This window comes from Protopterus annectens, chromosome 8.part1 (genome assembly GCF_019279795.1).
Source record: "Protopterus annectens isolate FY-2018-M chromosome 8.part1, PAN1.0, whole genome shotgun sequence".
In the NCBI taxonomy this organism is placed as follows: domain Eukaryota; kingdom Metazoa; phylum Chordata; order Ceratodontiformes; family Protopteridae; genus Protopterus; species Protopterus annectens.
Window position 1 is genome coordinate 388,027,177 of NC_056742.1, and position 26,400 is coordinate 388,053,576.

At 39.7% G+C, this 26,400-nt stretch overlaps 1 protein-coding gene across 1 annotated transcript in view; it reads right to left on the reverse strand.

Moving 5' to 3' along the window:
* LOC122810372 (mixed lineage kinase domain-like protein) overlaps positions 1-26,400 on the reverse strand; it is a 419,511-nt gene that overhangs the window by 82,847 nt on the left and 310,264 nt on the right. The window lies entirely within an intron of this gene.

Genomic DNA, 26,400 nt, shown 5'->3' on the forward strand with positions numbered 1-26,400 from the left:
CCGAGGGCATTTATAAGCCTAGCCAGAGTGTGTTGGCTTTCGCCGCCCCATTGATTAATTAACTGAGCCTCTGTCAAGCAGAGCCAATGAAGTGATCCCAGGGGTGTATTTTCTGTTACCCACCCACTTGCCAAGGTTTCTCTTGAAGAGTGTTAGTGAGGGGCTATGCCTAATGTAGTTAGGAATTTTGTTCTAAAGCATGGGGAGTCTCTGTGACAGGAATCTATCCCTCCAGCATGTTCTATTTATTATTGTGGTGAGGTTTAGCTCACTAGAGCGCGTGGCTCGCAGTGACTTGGATTTCTTTAGGTGGAGCATGTCCATCAATTCTGAGTTGGACATGGCTTTGCAAGTCAGGCAGAGATCACCTCTGAGTAAGCGACATGCCACTGAGTACAGTTGGAGATTTTTCAGTCGGGCTGCATAGGATATATGTTTGAGGTCAGTAATCCTCTTGGTGAGGTGCTTTTGTGGTCATTCCAGCTGTTGGAAGTGTCTTGTGAGTTACATCCCAAATAGGGCATTGTACTCTACGATGGGTCTGGTGAGTGACGAGTAGAAGGGCACTATAACCTCTTTATTTCTAGATGCAAACCCTTTAGTAATTGGATGGGCTACATAGAAGGATTTCCTAACTACTTTGGCAATATGATTGTCAAAGGAGAGATTACTATCTACCTGGGTCCCCAGATCTCTTATTACCTCTTCTGTATTAAGAGGGCTGCCACCTATGTGTTAATTCATGGGTGTTTTGTTTTTCCCAAATGGGATGACTATGCATTTTTTGGCATTTAGCTTGAGGCCATGACTTTGACACCAGGTGTCTGTCTCAGTAAGACCTTTTTGAAGGATGTCCGTTGTCAGCCGGAGAGTCAATTATGGCTCCCATATTGCTGTCATCTGCGAACTTGGTTAGCCATAGTCCTCCTGTGTTTGCCTGTACTTCTGAGAAATATATGTCGAACAGTAGGGGTCCCAGAACCGAGCCTTGCAGGACACCACTTGTGACTGGTTTAGAGTCGGACCTGGAGCCCGCTATTCTTACCGTGTGAGTTCTGTCTGTAAGCCAGTTGGCAGCCCATCTTGTGACATAGGGGTTTATGTTCAGGCTGGTGAGTTTTTCTATAATACCCGAGTGAGGAATGGTGTCGCAAGGCTTGGCAAGATCAAGGTAGGCTGTGTGAACCACCTTTCCCTCGTCCATGGCCTTGGTGACTGTCTCGAAGAAGTCAACCAGGTTTAGTAGGCATGATAGGCAAGTAGGGCGGCGCAGTGGTGCAGCGGTTAACAGTGTCACCTCACAGCAAGAGGTTCACCGGTTCGATTCTCGGCTGGGGTGCCTTCTGTGTGGAGTTTGCATGTTCTCCCTGTGTTCGCGTGGGTTTCCTCCGGGTACTCCGCTTTCCTCCCACATTCCAAAGACATGCATCTGTAGCATTTCTCCCCGGGCCTCCGCTGAAAACAGGCTCTGTGGAACCTAGTCGGACTTTCCCGGTCAACAAATGATAAATAAAATAAAAATAAATAAATAAATGATCTGCCCTTAACAAAGCCGAACTGGGTCGGGTCAAGTGTTTGGAGGTTCCCAATGTCTTTGTTAATGATTTCCATGATGATGCGCTCCATAGCCTTGCAGACCAGGCTAGTCAGGCTTATGGGGCGATAGTTACCAGGGTCAGTTGTGGCCCCTCCTTTGTGGAGCAGAATAACCGCTGCTGTGTGCCATTCTATGGGTACGTAGCTTGTGGAGAGGCTGAGGTTGAATAGCGTGTTTAGGTGGGGGGTAGTTCATTCTGTAGTTCGTGCAAGACGCAGCCTGGGACACCATCTGGCCCCATTGATGCTGTGTTTTTGGCCTTTGAAAGGGCTGTTTTCACCTGTGCTTCTGTGATTTTCGGGACATTACACTTTTCCGGTATTGTTGTGGGCCCTTTTGAAGGTGAGATAGAGGTGAAGTTTGCACTGAATCTATCTGCCAGGATGTTGGCAATATCAGTAGGTTCAGTATATTTTGTACTATTTTGCACTAGCTCAGAGCATATCTGCAAGTTGCCACTTAGATTTTTGACATAGCTAAAGAAGGCTTTGTGGTTATCTTTCAAATTCTTGGCTATTTTTCTTTCAAAGTTAGCCTTGGATGATTTTATGAGGGAACTTAGTTTATGATTGATACTGATCAGGGATGTCTTTCCTTCTTGGGATTTGCTTTTTTTCTGAACTAGTTTCCTCCTTTTGTTGTATAGCCTGTTTATGGCAGGGGTCCACCAGACTGGTTTCCTTCTCTTAGGGGAGTGAGTCTTGGTTTTGCTAGGGATGGCACGATTCATGCATCCTTGTAGGTGCTCATAGAGTGCAATTGTAAAAGATTCTGCATCTTGGACAGTGTTATCCTTTAGCGTGGGGGCTGTGAAACTTACTACCTCTGCCTTAAGTAAGGTGAAGTTTGCTTTAGAAAAGTTTTTCACTGTGGTTTCCTTGGTTGGGGTGGTTGTGGGGTGTGGACATCCAGGGTGATTAGTTTATGGTCTGATCTAACCAGTGACAGGTTGACCTCCGGTACAGAACACCTGTCGCCCATGTTGGTGATGACCAGGTCCAATATGTTGTGGCTTCTGGTAGGGGAGTTTACCAGCTTTGTGCACTACAGGCATTTCACAAGTCTTGTAACTTTTTATTGCTCTTCAAGTTGCACTCTTCAGGTAACTGAAACATTCCTTGCTGCTGTGAGCTTTCCCAAAGACTTCAAATGAAATTCATTCTAAAAGTAATTTAAAGAATACATTATAGTTGTCAATTTAAAGACGTAGAGAGAAACAACAAAATTAGAAAACCTGTAAAAGTATATTTATTTATCTGAAGTAATGGCCTGCTTGCAGCTAGTAAACATGAGTTTCTGGTTTATAAGGTTTGGGTAAGAACTATGGATTAAACACTAAGAAACTAAGGGAAATGCAGGACCATTTTCTGCATTACATACAAAACAAAGCATCACAGAGTGTTATCTGAGGAGCTGGAACACTTGGGAATGCACCATTTGTGTAAGGTAGGAAACTGGACATTACAAATGTCATTAAACGAGGCTTTGTGTGTGGTGAACGACATATTATGACAATGTGTGCAGAAGACATACCTGTTTTATAAAAAGAAAAAAGTGTGTGCACTTTCAAGGAAAATTATTTCTTAGTTTAGGTACTGAACACTAGCAAACAGGACACCTGCAGTGCCAATTTACCAAGCAGGATACACTGGTGTTGTGAATTGAGTACCACCAGTATTTTATGCCAAACAGCTGTTGGGATGGCAGGAAACATGAGATGATCTTAAAGATTTGTTTTTAATATTCCAGCAAAATGCATTTTTTTCAGTATTTTAGTAAGAGGTAATTGAACATCTCAGTGTCATAAATACCTTCAAAGTTATTGTTTTCATTATTCCTAGTAATATTATTGGGTGCAATAACGAAACACGTCTGGAATGAAAAAAAAAACACATCTATCTTTGTTTTTGACTTAGTAAACTACTTTTGTGGTACAGAAGATAACTTTCTATATTTTAATGTATGAACTGAAACAAAGCACCACAAAGAAACTGCTGAACAACTATGTGTGATTCTGAGTTCTCAGAGAGCAACACTACACTGAAGTGAGGTCAGTTATATCTGTGTGCACATCACATGGGTGCCATGAATCCCAGTACACATGAACGGTGTAAACAGGACATAGATATGGCTGTAAAGCACTGTTGCTACAGTAACAAACATGGACTCCACATATCAGCTAATGTATTTGTGGGCCTTTTGCAGAGGATAATAACTGGGATTTCTTTTTCTTTCTTCATGCTTACCTTCTACGCCTGAAGAATCAGTGGTTAAAGTGGGGTTCTTGTTGAAGGGAACCCCTTGGTTTCGTGTGAACTATTTGGACCAACATTCTAGTTCTTTGGAGATACAGAGATGCATAAACACTGTGAATGTTAGCTACCAGCACTTATTAGGTGCCACCAGAGTTTCTCATTCTCAGTCAGAACAGGAGGACCATCAGAATTGTGAAGGCTGTGAATACTGGTTCCCTTACGAAGTCCCTGGTTGTAACTGTTGTTTCTAGAATCATCTACTGGAAGCACTGAGTTAGATATTCCATCTTGTTTGGGGGTGATAGGCCCAAGGAAAAATACATGATTTGAAGGGATAAGATTTGATTGGGGGATGACAAAAGAAGACACCAGATCCTGAAAGTAATCCATGGCAAACTTAAGACTCCTCTCCTCATACTCATCAGATGGTTCCTGGTAAAGTTAAATGTGAATGTCCTTGGTTCTGCTTTAAGCAATAAACAGAATCAGGTACTCTATAAAAATCCTGAGTACAGAACCAGTCCAAAGGACAAAGATTTAAATTGATAGTGGGAGCCCCCCATGTCTAGAATCACAAAAGTACTACAGGATACAGATGGTTATGTGAAGAGAGGTATCCTTGAGAACAGTGTTAACCAGTGTTAACCATTAGGGCTTGAAGGAAGAGAAGTTTTAAGAGGGCTTGCAGTGTCAGCATTTTGAATTTTCTAACTTTGAGATAAGTTTCTAGCCCTGACAGGTCCAGGATGGACCTAAACAGCCCGTCGTTTCTGGGCACTAACAGTCTTGTTCCTGTTTTGGTCTGTTCTGTTCCTGTTTTGGAACAGGTTTTGTAAGATGGGGGATTAGATGCACTTTGGCCACTTGGTAAAGGGGTACAAGGTATGGATGGAATGCCTAACATATTTGGTTTTCTAAAGAACTGCAGGTTGTAATTCTGATACTTTTTGCCACACCTATTTGTCTTTCATTTGTTTTTTCCAGTTCCTTGTACTCGGAGTTACCCATCCTGCTGCCTTTGAAGTGGGTGGAATGGGTAGGGGATGAGGCTAGGGTAGAAAGTTTTGAGGAGGGAGTGGGGAGACAGATGTTCCATGTAGTCATTGCTGCTTCCTGGGAGAGTAAAGGACCCTTAAGGGCTCCAGTATTCACTTCTGCTATGTTTGTCTTCTTTTCCTACACTGTCACTTCCTGGCCTTGGCTTGCTTGTCTGTTCCTTGCCTGCATTAAAATGGTCCCAACTTAGACAGGTAAATTCTATCATACCTATGCATGGGGGTTTGCAAAAGCTGTTCTCCTGACTATATGGTCTTCTCCCTTTACTCCAGTTTTTTAAATACTTCACCAGTGGATTCTCAAAGAGCAGCTTATTCTTATCTAGGAAAGGATTAAATGGCTGCACTTTGACATCCTCTATTAGGAGTTTTAGCCTCAGGCAGCATGTCTTCTGGTGACTGACCTCATAGACGCAAACTTGGATGCTACATGGATAGCTTCAAGTGCAAAACTGACTGAGTGCATAGTCACCTGATTTACCGTCTGGATAAGATTCAAAAGTTTTGCCTTGCAATCTGAATCAAATGCCTCTCCTGTCTTCTCCCTTTAATTTAGGAGATCAATTTGCATCTTGGTTAAATGTGTCTGAGAGTTATTAGCTTTGAAACTCTAAGTGACAGCAGTGTACACCTTATTCCCAAATCTGTTTACACTCTGTTTACCTTAACATTGGGAAGAGAAATTGCCACAGGATTAGGGGTACTCACACCTAGTAAATCAAAATATTTTTCTGGGTGTCTGTGGTCTTTCATCCTAGAAAGTCTGTGTCAAAACGAGATTTCTCTGTAGTTGAAACTGAGATTATGGTATAATAAATGCTCTCATTATACCCTGGTGGGAAGACACTTGAGAGGAGTGGTCCAGTTTTCTCTCTTATTTTCTGTAAAGTAATTTTCCCTCTTTGAGAAGCATTCTCTCTTTCTCTTGGAAGAAGTGACAACAGATAATGAGGCTTGAACTGTGCTTGGTTGCAGGTTATGAAACACTTGAAGGAAGTATTAAGCCAATAAGATTTATTCCTGGGGAAAAGCCTAGGAAGGATGACAGATATATGAATGATTCTGCCTGCTGCCTTAGGACAGGCAACTGTAGGAAGCTTTTGGTAGGCACTCCACATCTGAGCTTCTGAGTCCTCTTAAATAGACTACTACCTTGGAGGCCTGGGACTGAAGACTAGATTCTTGGACCTTTATACTCTTACCCTGGATGTCCACTCAAGACTAGAAAACAGAGTGCACTATCTGCCCCTTCTGAAATAACAGAAACACTCTTCATCCACAGCCTTTGGAGCATATGAGGGTCCTCAGATTGATGGTATGTGCCTTTACAGGCATGATGGCCTCCAAAGGGGCAATACCTGAGGCCTTAGATATTTACTCAAACCAAACAGGAACATCAGATGCCATCTTCATATCACTCAGGTTGCTGACTGCCTTCTGCTTAAATTACATTTCTAATTGTTTCTTACAGGGGAAAATATTTGACCCAGGATGAACTGGAAGATGCCATGACAGAACAAGCCAGAGTCTCAAGCTTATTCCAATCAAATAGTTTTACAGAGAATGCTCTTTTCTCCTAACAGTGTTTGGCATGAACCCTCCACAGACACAACAAATCTTAATGTCATATTCTAGGCTTAAAGAAAAAACATACAAAATATGATAGTCTTTGTGTGGGATATGTCTACCATAACAGCTCCTGCATTTCTTCTTATGGGCAGACACAGTTTATATTATACTACCAAATATCTGACTCTACTAAACCACACAGTATTGACTGTCACTAACAAAATACAAGCTGGGATAAGAGGAAAGTTTCCCCAGCATGATACTTATCTGACTCTGGAACAGGTCAGAAGATGTCCGGAAATGGACACATACAACAGTGCATATAATTTGAAGTGTGACTAGAGGGCTCAAAGTGGACTCTATTCAAACTATACCTGTAACTGAAATGTGAAGATACATATATGAGAAGTGAAGACCTTCTAATGACTTCAGTACCCTCTGAGACACTGTCCAGATGGTCTGGGTGAGCAGAGGATCAAAGTGGAGCCACTTGTTATATGAGTCAAAGGAGCACCTTTGGCTTATATTGTGATAGTCTCCTGCATTGTGCGGAACCTGAAAACCTGAAGCCATGCTCTTTTTCAGTCAGCACAAGGTGACGATTAAATCTTGCTATTACATCTCACTGGCCCTCTTCAAGAGAAATCTTGATGAGTGGATGGGAAATAGAAAATTCACCCTGGGGATCACTCCAGTGGCTCTACTCGACAGAGGCACTGGAAACTAAGGTCGGGTGGCATGATGCCATTGTAATCCTATGGGCTAGACTTGTAAGGGCTCCAGAGCCATTACCCTAGTACACACCTATGAACCTGTGAAATGTCTAAATGTCACAATACAGTATTAGATAAGAAGGAATGTTAGAAATGTGTGGAAGAATTCTCCCTGCTTTAAACAGCAGATCATCCCCCTTCAGTCTCCCCTTTCACTGATGAAATGGGCAGAACAGGTGAAGGACTGCATTCTCCTGAGTGTTGAACAGATTGTTCTCTGGGATGCCCACTCCTAGAAGACCCTGATCAGACAGGATTCTCAAAACTTTAATTCCAGGAGCAGCCTGGACCTAGAGCAAGAGAAATTAAATAAGTGGCAAGTTCACTTCATCCAACAATTTAAACCACAGTAAGGATGACAAGGCTGTCTATAACCCACTGCTAGAAAACTGTATCACATCTCTTCACAGTGACTGTGCGCTGCCTTATTTGCTCATGTACTACACCAAGAACTGGCTGTCCATCCAGAGAAGGAGGGGTTCAGCTCTTAGATCTCTTTACAGAGCACTACCTGTATCTCATCCTGAGTTATGTGGAGCCCTGTCTCCCAGAGTGGCTATTTTCCTTGGACCAAAAGGAACCAGGATGGACTTTCATCCCACCATTGAAGCATTCATCATTAGGACCTTTGATGGATTTTGCTACAGGAATGAAATGCCCACACTGAGACTGGTGGGGTCATCTACCACTTCAAAACCTGCTAAAAATCTGATACCAGAAGAAGATCCATGAGTAGTGAAACTCACTGCCCTCAGCAGCACCCACACCCTTAGGCATTAGAATCCTCCATTAGGGTCATGACTATCAATAAGTACAAATGTGGCAGGGCAATCTGGACTTGGCCCTCTACCCCACCCTCATCTCGAATGCCTGTGACAACCCTCTGGGCAAGTATGCTCTACCATTATAAAGGCAATATTCTGAATCAAGGTAAGAGAACATATCTCCCATTTGATGGAACTCCCAGGGTCTGAAACTGAGACCAGTGAAAATAGGGATAATACCAGGAAGTACCACAGCTGAGCCAGCAGGCTAGCAAGTGCATCCTCTCTGATTAGAGAAGAATCCAAATAGCAACACCTTGTTCTGGAAGTGATTCCCACCCAGAACAAACCAAACGAACTTCATATGTACAACAGTGACCTTGATTTTTCTGAAAGTGTCTACTATATCTAGTGATATTATCCAAGTAACCTTTAAACCAGAGGCTTTGTCTGGAACTCAACATGCAATACATACAGAAGTCATCAGTCATCTTCAGACCTAAGAAGAGGTAGGAGTAAAACCCTTAGCCTTATTTCTATGGCCCTTTAACGAGTGAAACAAATGTACATCGAAGACTGCAGACATTTCATAAGTCTTGCAACTTTTCTGTACTCATCAAGTCACATTCTTTAGGTCACCCTGAAATGTCTCCTTACTCAATGGGATTTATCAAATAATTCAAATGAAATTAATTTGGTTTCAAATTTAGTCAAACTGTTTATTGTATGTCCAAAATATTAAAAACATCCAAAATTACAATGACTTCATTACCACTTTAGTTAACAGTAGTCTGCAAAACTGTATACGAGATTCCTCTATACACCTTTTAGGATAATTTTATAAAAAAAAGAAACAAGTAAAAATTATTATTTTGATATTACGCTGATTTCTCACGGAAAATGTAAATCTCCTTTAATTCTAGAAAAATATACCAGTTTGGCCTGCCTACAGCTAAAACTACTAGATTCATGGGATTGTATGAAGAAATGGCTGAGCTATAAACAAGGAACCATAGAGATAATCAAAATGTATTCTAGTGAGACAAGATACACCCACATAATCTATTTTGGTGAACTGCGTTTGTCAACATTTTTTAGAGAGGTGGAGAACTGCCTTAGTCTCCAAACTCAAAATAACATAACTTACCCTGAGTTCAAAAAACAACAAGGTAGGTTACATTTGCAGGGTAGATATTTTTTTCACAAAAGGCCAGTTCAGTGACACAGACTGTGTGTATCACGTTTTGATGAAACAGTCATACTTTGTGCTCTACTATAAATTCCAGGCAAAACATTTAACATTTTTATAACATTAACATTATGCCTGATGTTTTACTAAATTAAATGCAAGGACAGAAGTCTAGCATTTTCTAATGGTTTGGAGATATATTTTTAGAATTCTGTTCCTGGTGTCCCATGTCATCAGGGTTGCCAGATTTCTGACTGGCCAGGTAGGGACAAAAAAAGTCTTTTACAGCAAGTGAATACTAAAAAAAAACAAAGGTCTTCCATGCCAGGTCGTTAATGTGGAACATCAGAGTTCCGCATTAAACAAAAGTAGCTCTGTGTTTATATATTTTTTTTTTGATTGACCTGGGTCAATCAAAAATAAATAAACACGGAGCTATTTCTGTTTGATGCGAAACATCGCAGTTCCACATTAAACAGAAGTAGATCTGTTTTGCGATTTTTTTGATTGGCCCGTATACCAGTATAAGGGCCAATCAAAAATCGCTAAACACGGAGCTACTTCGGTTTACTGCGGAACTGCGATGTTCCACATTAAACACAAGAAGCTCTGTGTTTAGCAATTTTTGATTGGCCCATATGCCGGTATACGGGCCAATCAAAAAAAAAAAAAAAAAACAAAGCGGAGGCTGCCCAGGATTTAAACTGGCAGTGCGGGACTCTGGATCAGGCTGCTGATCCCGGGACAGTCCCGCCAAAATAGGGACATCTGGCAACCCTGCATGTCATTAACTTACAACAGGGTCGCAATTGCTGAAACCTGTATTCTGAAAGACTGCCTTCCAGACTATCTGCAAATATACATAGCTGAGTATATATTTTTTTGGTTATAGAGTTTGTTAATTGTTGCTTAGATTTCTGTTGAAACTGTTGTCTCACTGTTCTGAGAGACTAATCTGCAAATATACAGAGCTGAGTATATTTTTTAGGTTTTAGAGTTTGTACTGTTAGTTGTTGCATAGATCTATGTTGAAACTGTTTTCCCCACCCCACCCTCCATTTTCTGCTGTGTCTTCAGTTGGTATAACTGGTTTTTACACCGTGTGTGTTATCTAACTCAAGGATCACTTAATTTGACCTGTTAGTAACAGCCTGCATTTAATTGCTGGATCCTGTGTTCTGAAAGACTGCCTTCCAGACTATCTGCAAATATACAGAGCTGAGTATATATTTTTTGGTTATAGAGTTTGTTAATTGTTGCTTAGAAATCTGTTGAAACGGTTGTCTCACTGTTCTGAGAGACTGATCTACAAATATACAGAGCTGAGTATATTTTTGGGGTTTTAGAGTTTGTACTGTTAGTTGTTGCTTAGATCTCTGTTGAAACTGTTTTGTCCCACTCACCCTCCCTATTTTTGGTTTGTAGTTTAAATTTGGTGGCTTTTGCAGTTGCCCGCCCCACTGTAGATTTGATCTGGGACACTCCCCCAGTCCCATCTCTTTACCACATTCTACCTAATAAACTCTTTATGCACTTGCTTTTAGTCCTTTTTAATTTAATTGAATTTTTTAAACGGTGTTTGGTCTAATATTGCTACATACTCAAGTGTGCTAGCTTACACTGCATATGAATTGTTTTTACTACTGTTTTTGCTACTTTTCTGTAAGAAAAAAAAAACTGTAAGCCTGTTTCCTACCTTTTCTGTAACTAGTGTTCCAGATACAGATTTGCTGTATCCAGGACTGTATGTAAGCGTCTGAGCCCCCCATGCCTTTCTGTGTTGGAGGGAAGCCTTCTAGCTTATCAGTGGGAGTGGTAAGCACTAGGTAACCTGTCTACCACATAAGGAGTGGTTCCGGCCAAGAAATTGTAGATACTGGCCGTTTGGGCAATCTCTTCCATTTCTCTCAACTTTCTGATTTGAAAGCCTGCATTTGCACTTGTTTCTGTCCTGTAACTTATCTAGTGCAGATACAGATTCTTAGTTTTAGCACTTAAATTTGCTTATTCAGGCTCAGCACTTGTTCAGAACTTGTAAGCACTAAATAAGCTACTAATTACTATAACACTCAATCTTCCTCATCAGCTAGAGGAAAACAGTTTTTGTACTTACTTTTATCACTTGTTTAGAGAAAAACAGCTCTTGTACTCACTTTCCTCACTTATCTAGAGGAAATATATTTTATTCAGGCATGTCCAAGGGTCAGCTCCCAGTGTTCTCTCCTGTCTATCTGATGAATCTGGGCATCTTGAGGCAATGTAGAAATTGCCTTGTGTACACAGACAACCATCTCCTCCTACCACCCAACACTACAACCTGTGAGAGATGCACTTATCTAGCCAAACTGGAGGTAAAGCTCTCTCCAACCAAGACTGAACTTGACAGTCATGAGGAGAAGGTAAACATTTACACCACACCACACTCATCACATAGTCTCACTAAATCTACACCACCAAAATCCACACATAGTAACACAAAAACATTTGCAGAGGCTCTCAATAATAATCTGTCTAAGCAACAGAGACCTCCAAAGCAGAAACGCAAGCAACTCCATCCCCCAACACAACCCAAATGACACATAGCCCACAGACTCAGTGTGCCACTCAACCACAGCCAATAAGGCAAAACAACTTACCCAACACACTAGTCATAGGTGACTCTATAGTCAGGCACACTGATGTCCCACTCACCAGGCTAAACAAGGAGAAGGTTATTGTCAGCTGCCTGTCGGGTGCCAGGATTTGCCACATAACCCATGCACACAGGTCACTCCATAACAAGTACAAATATGACTCTGTCATTGTCCATGTTGGTGTGAATGACCTGAGACGTGCCTCCCTGGACTACATGAAAAGAGACATGGGAGAGCTCTCCGATCTTGTAGCCCAGGCAGGTATGACCCTAGCCCTGAGTAGCATTCTGCCATCGCCCAGAATGATACCGCAGTACAAGGACGAAATGATTGACTTTGACAATTGGCTAAGCTTCTGGTGTCATTCTGAGGTGATCCAGTATCTGTCTGCTTGGGATGACATGGTCAACAGACCACGATGCTTTGCCACAGATGGCCTGCACCTGTCACCCCTAGGATTCCGGATACTGGCTAAGGCTCTTGCTGCCCCTATAGTGCCTTTTTTAGGCAAGGTTCAAATAACAAATTCACCACCATAACAGGAACAGGCAAGCAAAAACTGAGGGTAATGCTACTCAATGCTAGAAGTCTAAATCTCAAAATGCACTCACTCGAGGCACTCCTTAAAATGGAGAACATCGATATCTGTGCAGTGACTGAGACCTGGTTCAAGGCTTCAGAGAGCACCCCTGCACTACCAGGCTATAACTCATACCACACTTTTCAGCCATGTAACCTGGACTGAAACACCAAAGGCGGAGGTGTGTCCATATTCATTAAGGATATCCACACCTCCAGGCTAGTTGCTCAGCATAATGCATCCGAGGTTATCCAAGTGCAACTACCTCTGGGCAAAACTGCAATCCAAATCATAGCTTGCTAAATATCTCCCACCATGCCCCAGGATTCCCACTCCTCTTTTCTTGATGTACTGGAAAATATTAGGGTTCAACCAAACACCCTAATAATGGGCGACTTCAACTACCCCACCATTAACTGGGAAAACTACTCGTGTACCAACTCCTTAGCTCAACGCTTTCTGAAATTCATAAACTCCAATGCCTTGGATCAACTTATCCACACCCCCATCAGGGGCAACAATATCCTAATATCCTAGACCTAGTCATTACCAACATGAGTGACCGGTGTTCCACACCTGAAGTCAACTCCTCGTTGGTCCGATCCGGACATAAGCTAATCACCCTTTATATCCACATCCCGCCCCCACCCCCCATTAAGGAAACCACAGTAAAAAATTTCTCCAAAGCCAACTTCATGCTTCTTAAGACAGAAATGGTGAACTTCATTTCACCCATGCAGATGGACAATACAGTTTCAACTGTTGAATCCTACACAAATGCACTCTATAAGCACTTACACGAGTGCATGGATCATGATATCCCAAACAGAACCAAGTCGCTATCCTCCAAAAAAAGGAAGCCAATCTGGTGGTCCCCTGCCATAAATAAAATGTACAACAGAAGGAAGGAACTGTTGCAAAAGAGAGTAAAATCCCATGAGTGGAGGAGCTCCCTGGTCAGCCTCAGTAAGAAGCTGAGATCCCTTATAAGATCCTCCAAAGATAGCTACAAAAACAAAATCGCCACTAATTCCAAAGACAAACACAAAGCATTCTATAGCAATGTCAAGAATCTCGATGTCAACACCCAGATCTGCTCTGAGTTACAGCACAACAGCACGAAAATTACAGAACCAACTGATATTGCCAACATCCTGGCAGATAGGTTCAGTGCTAACTTTACCCCCCTCCCACCCCCTAAAGGGCCCATATCTATACAGGAAGAATGCAGAGTCCCTGTAATCACAGCTATGCAAGTAAAAGCTGCACTCTCTAAAGCCAAAAACACAGCATCCATGGGACCGGACAACAACCCAGGCTGCGTTTTACACGAACTTCAGAACAAACTGACTCCCCACTTAAGCACCATGTTCATTAATAGCCTCGCATCAGGCTTTGTGCCCACTGAATGGCACACAGCAACAGTTATCCCACTCCACAAATGGGGAACCACCACTGATCCCGGGAACTATCGACCTATTAGCCTGACGAGCCTGGTCTGCAAGACCATGGAACATATCATCATGGAACTCATAAACAAAGACATTGGTAACCTCTAAACTCTGGATCCCACCCAGTTCAGGTTTCTGAAAGGCAGATCATGCCTCCTGAACCTGATCGACTTGTTTGAGGCAGACACCAAAGCCGTAGATGAGGGTAAGGTGGTTCACACAGCCTATCTTGACCACGCCAAGGCTTTCAACACCATCCCCCATTCTGGAATTATAGCTAAACTCACTAAACTAGGTATAAATCCCTACATCACAAGATGGGTTGCCAACTAACTCACTGACAGAACCCACACTGTAAAAGTTGCAGTCTCCAAATCTGACCTCAAAGCAGTGACAAGTGGAGTACCACAGGGTTCTGTCCTGGGACCTCTCCTGTTTGGTATCTACTTCTCTGAAGTACAGGATAACACAGAAGGCCTCTGGCTAACAAAGTTCACAGATAACTGCAAACTAGGAGCTATAGTCAAGTCCCCAAATGATGTGGACATCCTACAGAAGGGTCTCACTGAGACAGATGCCTGGTGTCAGAGCCATGGCCTCAAGCTCAAAGCCAAAAAGTGCAGTGTCATCCCCTGCGGTAAAAACTCTCTACCCATGAACTACCACATAGGCAGAAATCTACTTAACACCGAATGCATGATGAGAGACCTTGGGACCCAGGTGGACAGTAGTCTCTCCTTTGATAGTCACATTGCCACAGTAGTCAGGAAGCCCTTCTACATGGCACACCTCATCATAAAAGGGTTCTCATCCAGGAAAAAAGAGGTGATTGTTCCCCTCTACTCGACACTCATTACACCCATTATAGAGTACAATGCCCCTTTTGGAATGTACCTCACAAGACATCTGCAGCAGCTGGAAAGGCCACAGAAGTACCTCACAAAGAGGATTACTGGCCTCAAACAAATGCCCTACACTGACCGCCTCAAAAAACTCCAGCTTTACTCCGTAGCATATTGCCTACATCAATGATCAATGCTACTTCAGTCTTCTTTTCATGAACTACTATATCTGGTTTTCTCACATCTATTTTTGAACTGTTGGTAATGGGTGATCCCATTGGGATATAAACTTCATAATTTTCTATAATGTTTTGTGGCTTACTTTTCCAACGTTTTTCAGCCACCTCAGTATTCTAATCTTTGCACAATCCCCAGTGCAACAGTCTTACCACATTATTATGCCTTTCATTATATAGTCCTTCTGCCATTAGTATATCATAACCAGCAACAAGATGTGTGACTGTTTCCAGTTCTGTTTTATCAAACCCTGTTTCCAGTTCTGTTTTATCAAACCCACATTTGTCTGTTTCTTCCAAATACTCAATGGACTTGGTAAACCAACGGGTATGTAGTCCACTATCTTTGCTGCCTTTCATCTTTTGGTTTAAATTCACCTCTCCTTAACCATCATGCATTCACTTCTGATCAACATGAGGTTGTCCCAAGAGTTTTCTATACTTGCAACTATAGTTATACATTTTCCACATTTTTTGCTTTCTCATCTAATCCTTCACTTTATATTCTTTCTTTTGTTTTATGGCACATTCAGTTTCTGCCTGATTTTTATCTACTGGTTTGATTTCTATTCCCACTTGACACCAATATACTTCTGCTAAACTAACCAGGGAAGTCATCTTAGACTTACTCTCCTCATGTTTTAAAACTTACAAATCATTTGGGCCTTATCAGGTCAACAGATATGTATGTAGTCCTATGACTGCAGATCTATACATGTAATCTATTTCAAGAAGGTCTATACCTTCTTCAGAATGAGGAATATATAGCCTTGGTATACATTGATTTTTATAAGTCATTTGATAAGCACAAAGCATCTGTCTTGTTTTCCTATCCAACCAATCCAAGATCTTTTAAGGGCCAGTCAGTCACTCCAAAACTGCAACTTAGGACTGGAAGAGTAAATTGGTTTATAGCTTGGACTTTGTTCCTAGATGTCAGTGCTGTTTTCAGTATTAGTTTTAGTCTTCTAAAATATTCCTTACTAAGTTTTATTCACATTTGTTCATGTTTTATTGTTCATCCTTTATCAATTCCCAAATAGTTGTACACTCTCTCTTGCTAAAGTTCTTTTATATCACATTCCTGTCCCAGGATGAAGTGTTCTTGGTGCTGTAGCGGCTTTAAAGGTTGCTTTTTCACATTTATGAAGCCCAAATGACATTATTTATTATCTGAAAAAGTTTTGACAACTTGCAGTTGTGTTTTCAGTTCCTCATCTGATGAACTATACAGTTTTCAATCATCCACAAAAAGAAGACGAGAAATCTTTACACTTTGTTGTTTTCTGGATGCCAAATTGTAGCCATGACTTAATATGTTAAGTAGACCCCTTAACAATAGGTTAAGGGCAAGGCAAAAGCAACAGTGACAAAGAGTCACCCTGGAATAGCCCCTTTTGAATTGTTATCCATGGAATAATAATTTGTTCTTTATCATGGCTTCACTGCAAAGTGATTTGACACAGTTTCCCAGTCACTGTAATGTAATCAATCAGTGTAGGGTGTATTTTATACATTTTTAAGCACTCTTTTATTCATGAATGTGGGATACTGTCAAATGCTTTTTTGTAGTCTGTCCATGCCATACTTAGATTCTTCCCATTTTTACAGTTCTCCATTATGACTTTATTTAACAACAACTGATCCTTTATTCCATACGACTTTCTTTTGTTACCGTTTTGTTCTATTGTCATGAATGAGTTTTCTTCTAAATGGCTATAAACTCTGCTGGCATCAGATCTGGTGTATAGTTTATAAGTCTTTGTTAGGCAAGTTAGTGGTCTATAGTTTTTAGGATAGCTTGCAAGTTCACTCTTAAGTTGGAGCATTGTTTTTCCTGTTGTTAGCCAGATGGGTGTCTGCTTGAGGTGCACATATAAATAGTTCTTACTCATGGCTAAATCTTCATGTAAAGATGTTAATACTTTTAGAAAGAAGTTAGGTACCGCATGCCTGGGGTTTTCCAATTAGGAACTTTTCTTAACTTTGTTTCAGTCTCTCTGTCTGTTACTTCATCCCATTTCATATCCTGAACATTTGAACTTCTTATTCTTCCTTTTACTTCTTCTATCTATTTAGCATCTTTGTTATGTTCCACAGGATCTTCATAGATATTTATTCAAAATGCATTTATTTCTTCTTTTTTTGGTAGTGTTTCAATTCGTTTTGCCTTGTTTCCCAATTCTCTATAAAATGTCTTGGGTCATCAATAAATTGCTTATTTTGTAATTTTCCTTTATATTTATCTGCATATTTTCTAAGTTTTTTTTTGCCAGTGCTGATATTTTTAGCTAATTATTTACGATAGTGCATGGCAGATCCTGATCTGTTCTGATACTGTGCATTGCTTTTATCACGACTATCTTTCTGAGTATTTTTTTGATCTGTTCCCTCTTCTATACTCTTCTAACAGTGACACTTCTTGCCTTAATTGCTTTATAGTTTTCTATATTTGATGCTTCCATCCGGGCATTTATTTTTCCCCTTCCTTTCCCTCACTGCCCTGCGTTTTTGTGGTAAGACTTTATCTGTTATTAATTTAGCTGCACAGTAATATAGCCTATATACTTCTATTAAATCACATGAATTTCTATGAACAGTGTTAATTACTGTGTTCATTTGTTTTATCAAACTTCTAACTTTCTGTGTTTTATTGACTTTCTGTAGTCTATTTCATGCATTGATCTTAATATGTCTGTCCATCTCTATTAGATTAAGCGACTCTTCTCTTAGATCATTTTCTTCTAAACAGAGGGCACATTCTTTGTTCTCTATTAACTGCAGGTATTCTACAGAAAGTTCCTGAGCATCTTCCTGTGCCACATTCTCTTCAGCTTTGTCCTGTGTCATTTGTTGCTCTTTCATATGGGAACTCACTGTCCTATCAACCCACAACATTGGCTGCAATTCAGAGTTGCTACATTTTCCTGTCCCTTCCCTTGCTTGCAACTCCAACTGAACTTTTGTACTGGTTTCCTATGGAAATCTCCAAAGTATCGTCATATGGCAACTGTTCAGATGTTTCCTGCTCCACTGGTTTCTCCTTAAATCGGGATCCATTCCTCTATCCTGCCGTGATGTTATCAGAGTCAGATTTTCTACACTAAATCCTCCACTTCGCATGTAATCTATAACCCTAATTTCTATTTCTTTATTTTTCCCTTATTAATCCTCATCTACATTTCCTCTTTGTTTTCTTATTCTTTGTACTGTAAAATTTTCTATATCTGTATGCCTTTGCCTGAATTTCTCTTCAAATATCTTTGTTGTTGCTCTTTTTGAATTGATTAGTTTTGAGTTTTGCTTTCTCCTTTGCATAATATTCCACCATATTAAATCTCTTTTTGTCTCCCATGTTCATATTTCTTTTTTCAGATGTCTCCTGTTTCTCCTTACTTGGGGGACTTGTTATTCCACCATGCTGGATATAACCTGTGTTAGACGTTCTACACTAAATCCTTCACTTCTCAGGTATTCTATAACTTCAGCTTCTGTTTTTTTTTAACTTCTACATTTCTAATCTTCTTTTTTACATTCCCTCTTTGTGATCTTATTTTTTGTATTGTGAAATTTTCCATATCTGGATGCCTGTGCCTGTATTCCTCTTTGAATTTCTTTGGGGCTTCTTTTTTGTATTGATTAATTTGGCTTTCTCCTTTGCATAAATATTGCACCATAGCAGATCTCTCTTTCTTTCCCACGTCATTATTTCTTTTTTATAACTTTTGAAAATGTCTAGGTTTTGTTCTTTATATTTTCACACTTCCTCAGTCACTTCTTTTTCCAAATGGCCCAAGGTTTCTTGGCTTAGATAATGTTTTTCATAAATATGTTGTATTAATGAAAACAAATTTTTACTTGAAGCGTCCGACAGTTTTTTTGTGTAAGTATTTTTCTTTCCTCTAATTTCTGTCAATCTTTTTGTGCCATCTTCTTTATGGAAATTCTGGGCTTCTTGCACAGAAATAACAATGCATAATTTCTTTCTTATCCTCAATAGTCCACTCTGTCATCATTATGGTTCTTTTCTGGCCTATCAGTTTTTGTGATTTTTGTGAACAACTACTTCCTTGGAGAGGGTATTTAAATTTTCAGAAAATTTAAAAATCTCATTCTCATCATCCTTACAAATAAAAATTAAATCATCCATGTATGTCTTAAATAAAACTACATTCTTAGAAAAGAATTGAATGGGATAAATACATTTCCAGTCAAAATAACCATGCAGCCACCTTATGGATAATTGTATAGCACATTTAAAAATTTTGTGAGATACAAGGCTCACAGCAATTGAGTTATTGAAAGTGGAAGAGAAATTAAAATATGGGAGTATTCAAAGACATTAAGGCTAAAAAGCAGCTCTTAGAGAAAAAGCAAAAAGAAAAAGGGAATAACATTTTATAAAAGAAATAGTCACAGGGAAACAACAGATGAGATTAGGAATAATAAAGAGAAGTTATGTTTTGTATCTAAATATACTAAATGTTCACCTATTTTAGAAAATATTATTATTTGCAATGATGAGAAAGTAGGTACACATTTTATTATTATTTTATTTTATTTTACATTAGTTGACTGGGCTAGTCTAACTGGATACATGTCCATTTTCAGTAGAGGCCCGGGGAGATAAGCTCCTAGATAGGACAATGAAATTGACACAATAACAACTAAGGAAACATGAAACAAACAAAAATAAATCCTACTTACAGTACACCTATTACAGGTTATCACAGTAAAATTAACTACAGAATACAGGCATAACATAGCATGCTAGTACAATCAAGATATTCTATCTAGAGATAGACAGTACAATGGTTAATAAGGAAGGACTTGCAGTTAATGAGTAGACTGGGTAGGAAGAGCAAAGTATTAAGAGACACAAACTAGTCAGGCTTAGTACAGAGGCATGACCAGTGTGTTTTGAGGAACACTTTCAATTTGTTTTTGAAGCAGGATAGTGAGGGAAGTGTGGAGAGTTCATTGGGGAGGAGATTCCAGGCTTTTCCAACAATATTAGAAAAAAGGGAGTTTCCAGCCTTGTTGTTTGATTTAGTGGTATGTACTAGAAGTCTCTGAGAAGACCTTAAGGATTCCAGGTTTTTATAGGGAGTGATGAGTGTGGAAAGAATAGGAGTTTTGGAAGGTTTGTAAAGAGTATTGTGGGCTATAGTTAGTTGAAGGAATTTAATCAGATTTTGTAGTTCAAGCCATCCCAGCTGCTTTAAATTAATGCAGTGATGGGTTCTGAATGGGTTGCCTGTAGCAAATCTGGCAATGTTATTGTAGGACATTTCCAATTTGCTAAGATTATTTTTAGATAGGTTATTAAAAATAGGTGAGGCATAAAGTAGAGAAGAGATTAGATGAGTGTGTGCTATTGTGGTTCTAGCTGAAGGTAGGAGGAAGGATTTTATCCTATAGAGAGAGCCTAGCTTTTTGTTGACAGTTTTTATAGTATTGTTAATATGGATATCAAAGTTCAGATTGTTGTCAATGGTGACACCTAATAGTTTGGTGGTTGGTTCAGGAGATATAATAGTTTTATTGGTAGAGTTAACTGAGAAATCCAGAGGGGGGAACTTCTTAGTAGGAGAGAAAAGGAGGAGTTTAGTCTTTTTGGGGTTTAGGAGAAGGCATCTATGTGTGAACCATTGCTCAACTGTGTTAAATATTTGTTGGGTAAGAGAGAGAAGTTCAGAAGAGGAGGGGGCTGAGCATATCAGTGTAGAGTCATCCGCATATTGTATGCATATAGCTTGGGGGATGGCAAGGTGAAGTTCATTAATGAATATGGAAAAAAGTAGTGTTCCTAGGATGGACCCTTGAGGGACACCAAGGTTGATGGGGAGGTGAGTAGAGAGAGGCTTGCGCCATAGTACGGCCTGTTGTCTTTTATCAAGGTAGGACTGGAACCACTTTATAGAGGATGTATCTAGTGACAGGGATTTCAGTATTTTGATGAGAATTTGGTGATTTACCATGTCAAAAGCTTTAGACAGGTCAATGAATAGGGCAGAAGAGAGGTTGTTTAGATTGCGGTGTTTGTTTATACAATCTGTGAAGGAAAGAAGGGCAGTACTAGTGCTATGTGACGGTCTGAAACCATGCTGACAGTTGGCTAGTAAGTTATTTTGTGTTAGATGGTCAAGTAATTGTCTGTGAATGCATTTCTCCATGATCTTTGCCAAAGGTGAGAGGAGGGCAATGAGGCGGTAGTTGGAGAGTTCAGTGGATTGTCCTCCTTTATGGAGGGGGATAATATGGGAAATTTTCCATAAACTGGGGATATAACTTTCGGTAATAGTTCTATTGATCAGGATAAAAATGGGATAAGCAATAGCTTTGGCGGATCGTTGTAGGAATTCTGCAGGTAGTTGGTCTGCTGAGGGTGAGCATGGTTTTAGTTTCTGTAGAAGGGTTAGAATATATGTTGTTGGGACAGGTTGAAAATGAAAAGTAAGGGGTGAGGTTGATTCATAGGAAGGTAGAGTGAAGTTGTTTGGTGATAGTTGACTAGCTAGTGTTTGTATAGCATCAGTAAAAAAGGTATTAAAAGCATTAGCTGTATTCATTGTTTTTTTTGTGTTCAGTGTTTTGAGGGTTTGGAGTAGTGGATTGCCCTGGATGGAGTAGTTGGTTAATACTAGACCAAAATTTCTGCGGCTTGTTTTGATTAGCTTGTTGGGATTGCAGGTAGTAGTTTCTTTTGTCAGATATTATAGCTTTCTTAGTTTCATTTCTTAGTTGTCTATATGTTAGTTGGTCTATAGGGTTTCTTGTTTTCCTCCATTTTGCCCAAAGTTTGTTTCTAAGATTTATTTTATGTTTGGTTTCTTTTGAGAGCCATGGAGCATGTTTGGTTTTAATTCTAATTAGTCTGGTTGGGGCATGGTGGTTGAGAATGGCAAGGAAGTTGGAGTTAAAGTAACGAACGGCTTCATCTAAAGGGAGGTTTTGTAAGGGGGACCAGTTACATGCTCTTAGTTCCATCTGGAACATTAACCAAGATTAACCAAGATTAACACATTTTCCAAGATTTTTTTTTTCTTATAGGGGACACAGTAATTGTAAGTGCCTTTTCGGTACTGTAGCGTGATCTCCGAGTTGGTATAGTTAAGTAGGGGGGGGGGGTGAAGCTCCACACATTATGTAATGTTTTACAGTTTTTTTTATTTGTTTACGAAAAGCGATTTTTTTCCCTTGGAAAAAAATTGCTGTTCTAAGATTTCGACACTGTAAGCTTTTGCTTACATGGGGTCGATTAGGTGTTGTTCGCTCTTCTGAGCGTGTGATATAATATACACTCTGTTGATCGGGAACAAATGCAGGAATGGTTAAGAGAGGCAAATTCAATCCAGGAGATGAAAGGTTAATATCGGCGGCCCAAGACAGTGGGCTATCTACATGTTGGTTTACGAAGTCCATTGGATATGTGGGAGAAACAGACAAATGTAGGTTTTATAAAACAGAATTGGAAACAGTTACACACTAAATTTTCACCTATTTTAGAAAACATTATTATTTGCAATGATGAGAAAGTAGGTACACATTTTCCAAGATTTGTTTTTTCTTATAAGGAACACAGTTATTTAAAACAATTGTTGAGCTTTGGAATCATCAAACAATTTAAACAGCAGGAAGAATTCAGGCAGCAACTGAATGTGCCGTAAAACAAAAGAAAGAATATAAGGTGAAGGACCAGATGCGAAGACATGTGAAAAATGCATAAATATAACTGCAAGTATAGAAAACTTCTAGAAGAACCTCAAGTTGATCGGCTCCCTATTACACTGTCGCAGACGCAGGTTGTCGAATGTGTCTTTGTCGAACTGAAAAGCGCGAAAAGACAAAACAGCAAAGTGGCTTTTCAGCAAATTCTTTCGCTGGGAAAGAATTAGTTTGGCCACTTTCGCTACTTTGCCTTTTTGGTACTGTAGTGCGATCTCGGAGTTGGTATATTTAAGTAGGGGGGTGTGGGGCAAAGCCCCCCACATTATGTAATGTTTTACAGTTTTTTTTTTTTTTTTTAGAACAGCGATTTTTTTCCCTTGGAAAAAAATCGCTGTTCTGAGGTTTTGACATAAGTTTTTGCTTACATGGGGTCAATTATGCATCGTTCGCTCTTCTGAGCTTGCGATATAATATAGACCCTGTTGATCAGGAACGAATGCAGAAGCAAATTCAATCCAGGAGATGAAAGGTTAATATCGGCAGCCCAAGACAGTGGGCTATGTACATGTTGGTTTACGAAGTCCATTGAACATGTGGGAGAAACAGAGAAATGTGGGTTTTATAAAAAAGAATTGGAAACAGTTGCACACCTCATTGCTGGTTGTGACATACTAATGGCAGAAGGATTGTATACTGAAAGGCATAATAATGTGGTAAGACTGTTGCACTGGGGATTATGCATACATTATGGTATTGAAGTGGCTGCAAAACACATCAGAAAATGAGCCACAAAGCATCATAAAGAATGATGTTTACATCACATGGGATCACCCATTACTAACAGTTTAAAAGATAGATGCTAGAAAGCCAGATATAGTGGTCCATACAAAGAAAACAAAAATAGCATTGATCATTGAAATCACCACACCCAGTAACTACAGTGTCTTGTGTACAGAGAGATACAAAGTCATAAAATATCAGGATTTGCAGGCAGAAACAAGAGCAATGTAGAAGAAAGATACCCAAACAGTTCCAATAGTAGTAGGAGCAATGGATCTTATAAAAAATAATCTACAATTGTATTTACATATATAAAAAAGAAGCTACAATTGTATTTAGATATGTTACCAATACATGTAACACCCATACAAATTGCAGGAGTCATTACTGGGCACATTGCGGGTGCTGTGAAGAGCACTTTTGCCTGACATCAAAGTTTGACTCAATACTAATTTCATGAACTTTAATTGTACTTTGACTTAGGAATGGGGTCCATTCCCGTCATGGTATTAGAAACCCAAAAGACTTAGAGAAATTAAAAAAGCAGAAAGAAAATGGTATGTTTACATGCCACCATTGTAAGGTATGTTCTAAAATAAAAAATCTGCATGGGACAAAAATAATTGGGGAAAATTTGCTTCTAATGGAAAATTTAATTGTGAGTCCATGGGGATGGTACATATTATTGGATGTGAGTGTGATAATCTGGCATGGTATTTAGAACAAACCAAGAGAAAACAGAAAGTCTGAATTTTGGAGCACTTGAGTGATATTAGGAATAAAAATATGAAAAGAGTTCTTTGTATTAAGACATCAGCACATAGTCCCTGAATTATATTTTAGTGTACTAGCACAGCCAATTTTTACCCAGGGCTGGTGATTTTTTAAGTAAATTGTTGGAAATAGAAATTAAGATGATTTTAAATTAGAGGACCTTGTGCCCTTGGGGGTTTAAATAAAGAAGTTGATTTATGTATTTAAATATAAGATGTTAAATATAATAAAATATGTAGGATATATGTAAAATTATTGTATGGATAAAGCACTTAATTAAATAAATACAAGATTAATTAGTTGAGTATGAGTAATTGAATGATTATCTGGGTTCTTCCAGCATAAATAAGCAAGACTGATTGTTTGTTTGTCTTTTTGGCTTTTCCCGGTTAGGGGTCGCCACAGCGAAACTTCGGTCCACTAATGATTGGCAGTCGATTTTTATGGTGCCGAGCTGCCAGCCCGACACCCAACCTTCAGTGAAGGCATGTCCATTCATGCATGTCTTTTGGAGGCCACTCGACCATGGGGAGGACATGCAGATTCCACACAGAAGGCACTCCAGCCGAGAATCGAACAGGAGAACCTCTTGCTGTGAGGCAACAATGCTACCGTTGTACCACCGCGGCTTTGCCATAAATAAGCAAGACTGATATTGGTAGGATATTCTAAGAAGGCGAAAAGCCAAGATACCAAATGTGTCAATAAAATCAAAGTGCTTGCTGAGTGACTTGTGGATTTATTTGTTTAGTTTGGTTCAGTTTGTGCTGTACTGGTTTGGATTCCAGAGAACCACTGGTCTTTTCTCAGGTGAGAATAAGAAAATCAGTAATTCCCTAAAGCTTCTTGGAAAATAATTACAATGCATTTATAATTATAACAACTGTGAATACAACTTTATGCAAGCAAATTTATAAAAACACTACAGCTCAGTTACAGATAAGTCATAGTCATAAGCATGCAGCTCATGGGACCATTGAGGACCCTAATCCAAATAATCAAATGCTCCCAAGTACTTTCTGGTTAAGTATCTTGCTCAAGGTTGCATAGTAGGCAAATGAGGGCTAATGGAATCAAACCACATACCACTGAAACTACAGCTCACAGTCTTAACTTTGCTTTCCAACTATCACACATTGAGTTGTGCAAATGTTTAGAGAAACATAGAAATGAAGACGACCACAAAGTAATGAATGCAGATGGAGGCAGCTACTCCGCAAGAATAAAACCTCCTGCACTAAGTATGGCTCACATAACATATCAATATGTAGGTCCACGAATATAATACAACTGTGAATTAATAAGTGAAAGTAACTTGGCACAGCTGTCTGCAGCGTTTAGTTACTGATGTAACAGGAAGGAAACTGTAACTCAACAACTAATCAGCTAAACAGTCAGCAATTTACTATGGTAGCAACGAGGCAGACAATATAGTGTAGCAACAAGAATGAGGTAAAAATAAAGATGAAGGCTGGCTTTTGATATTTTCATGTACAGAGCACAGTTAGATCACTACAGCTGCAAACGGGGAATACAGAGGGGTTATTGGGCACTCCTCACTGTCACAAAATGAAGGTTTGGGAGAAGATAAAGTTAACACAGCTGGAGGATGGGAAGAATTTTAAACTCAGTTTTCCTTCTTTACACCATACTTCCTGCATAGAAAAGGGATAGTTTTCTTTACTTCACCCGCTCATCCAAGTGAACTGACACTCACTAATGTTATAAAATATGTACTGGACATGGGAGGATTGGGAACCTCCACTGTCACGGTACTAAGGTTAGTGTGGAGACTGGAATGCACAGTGAGAGGGACTCAGCATATTAAAACCCAAAAAACTCAAGATTTTTTCCTGTGCAAGTGTTTTACAGGATCAAGCAGATGCTGACAAAGCAAGCAAGTATATCAATATCTCCGGTATCTACAAAGAGCTCCAAGGTTCAGTCCTTAACCTTTAGTCTGTGAGACGTCTGTCTGTTCATTTCATGTGTGTATTGTTTTTCATCCCACCTCCCTAAACCATGCTTCAAATAGTGTGGGATATCTGACCTCTTATGACACTGAACAAGTATATTCTGGATTGGTACAGGTTGGGCTTAGTCCTGAGATAGTCTGCAACTATGTTATACATTGTATTCTTTAACCATATCTGCAGTAATTAACAATAAAAAAGAAGAAAACGTGTGCATTTAATTGCTGAATAATTTATCGACTGCCTGTCTGCTTCCGT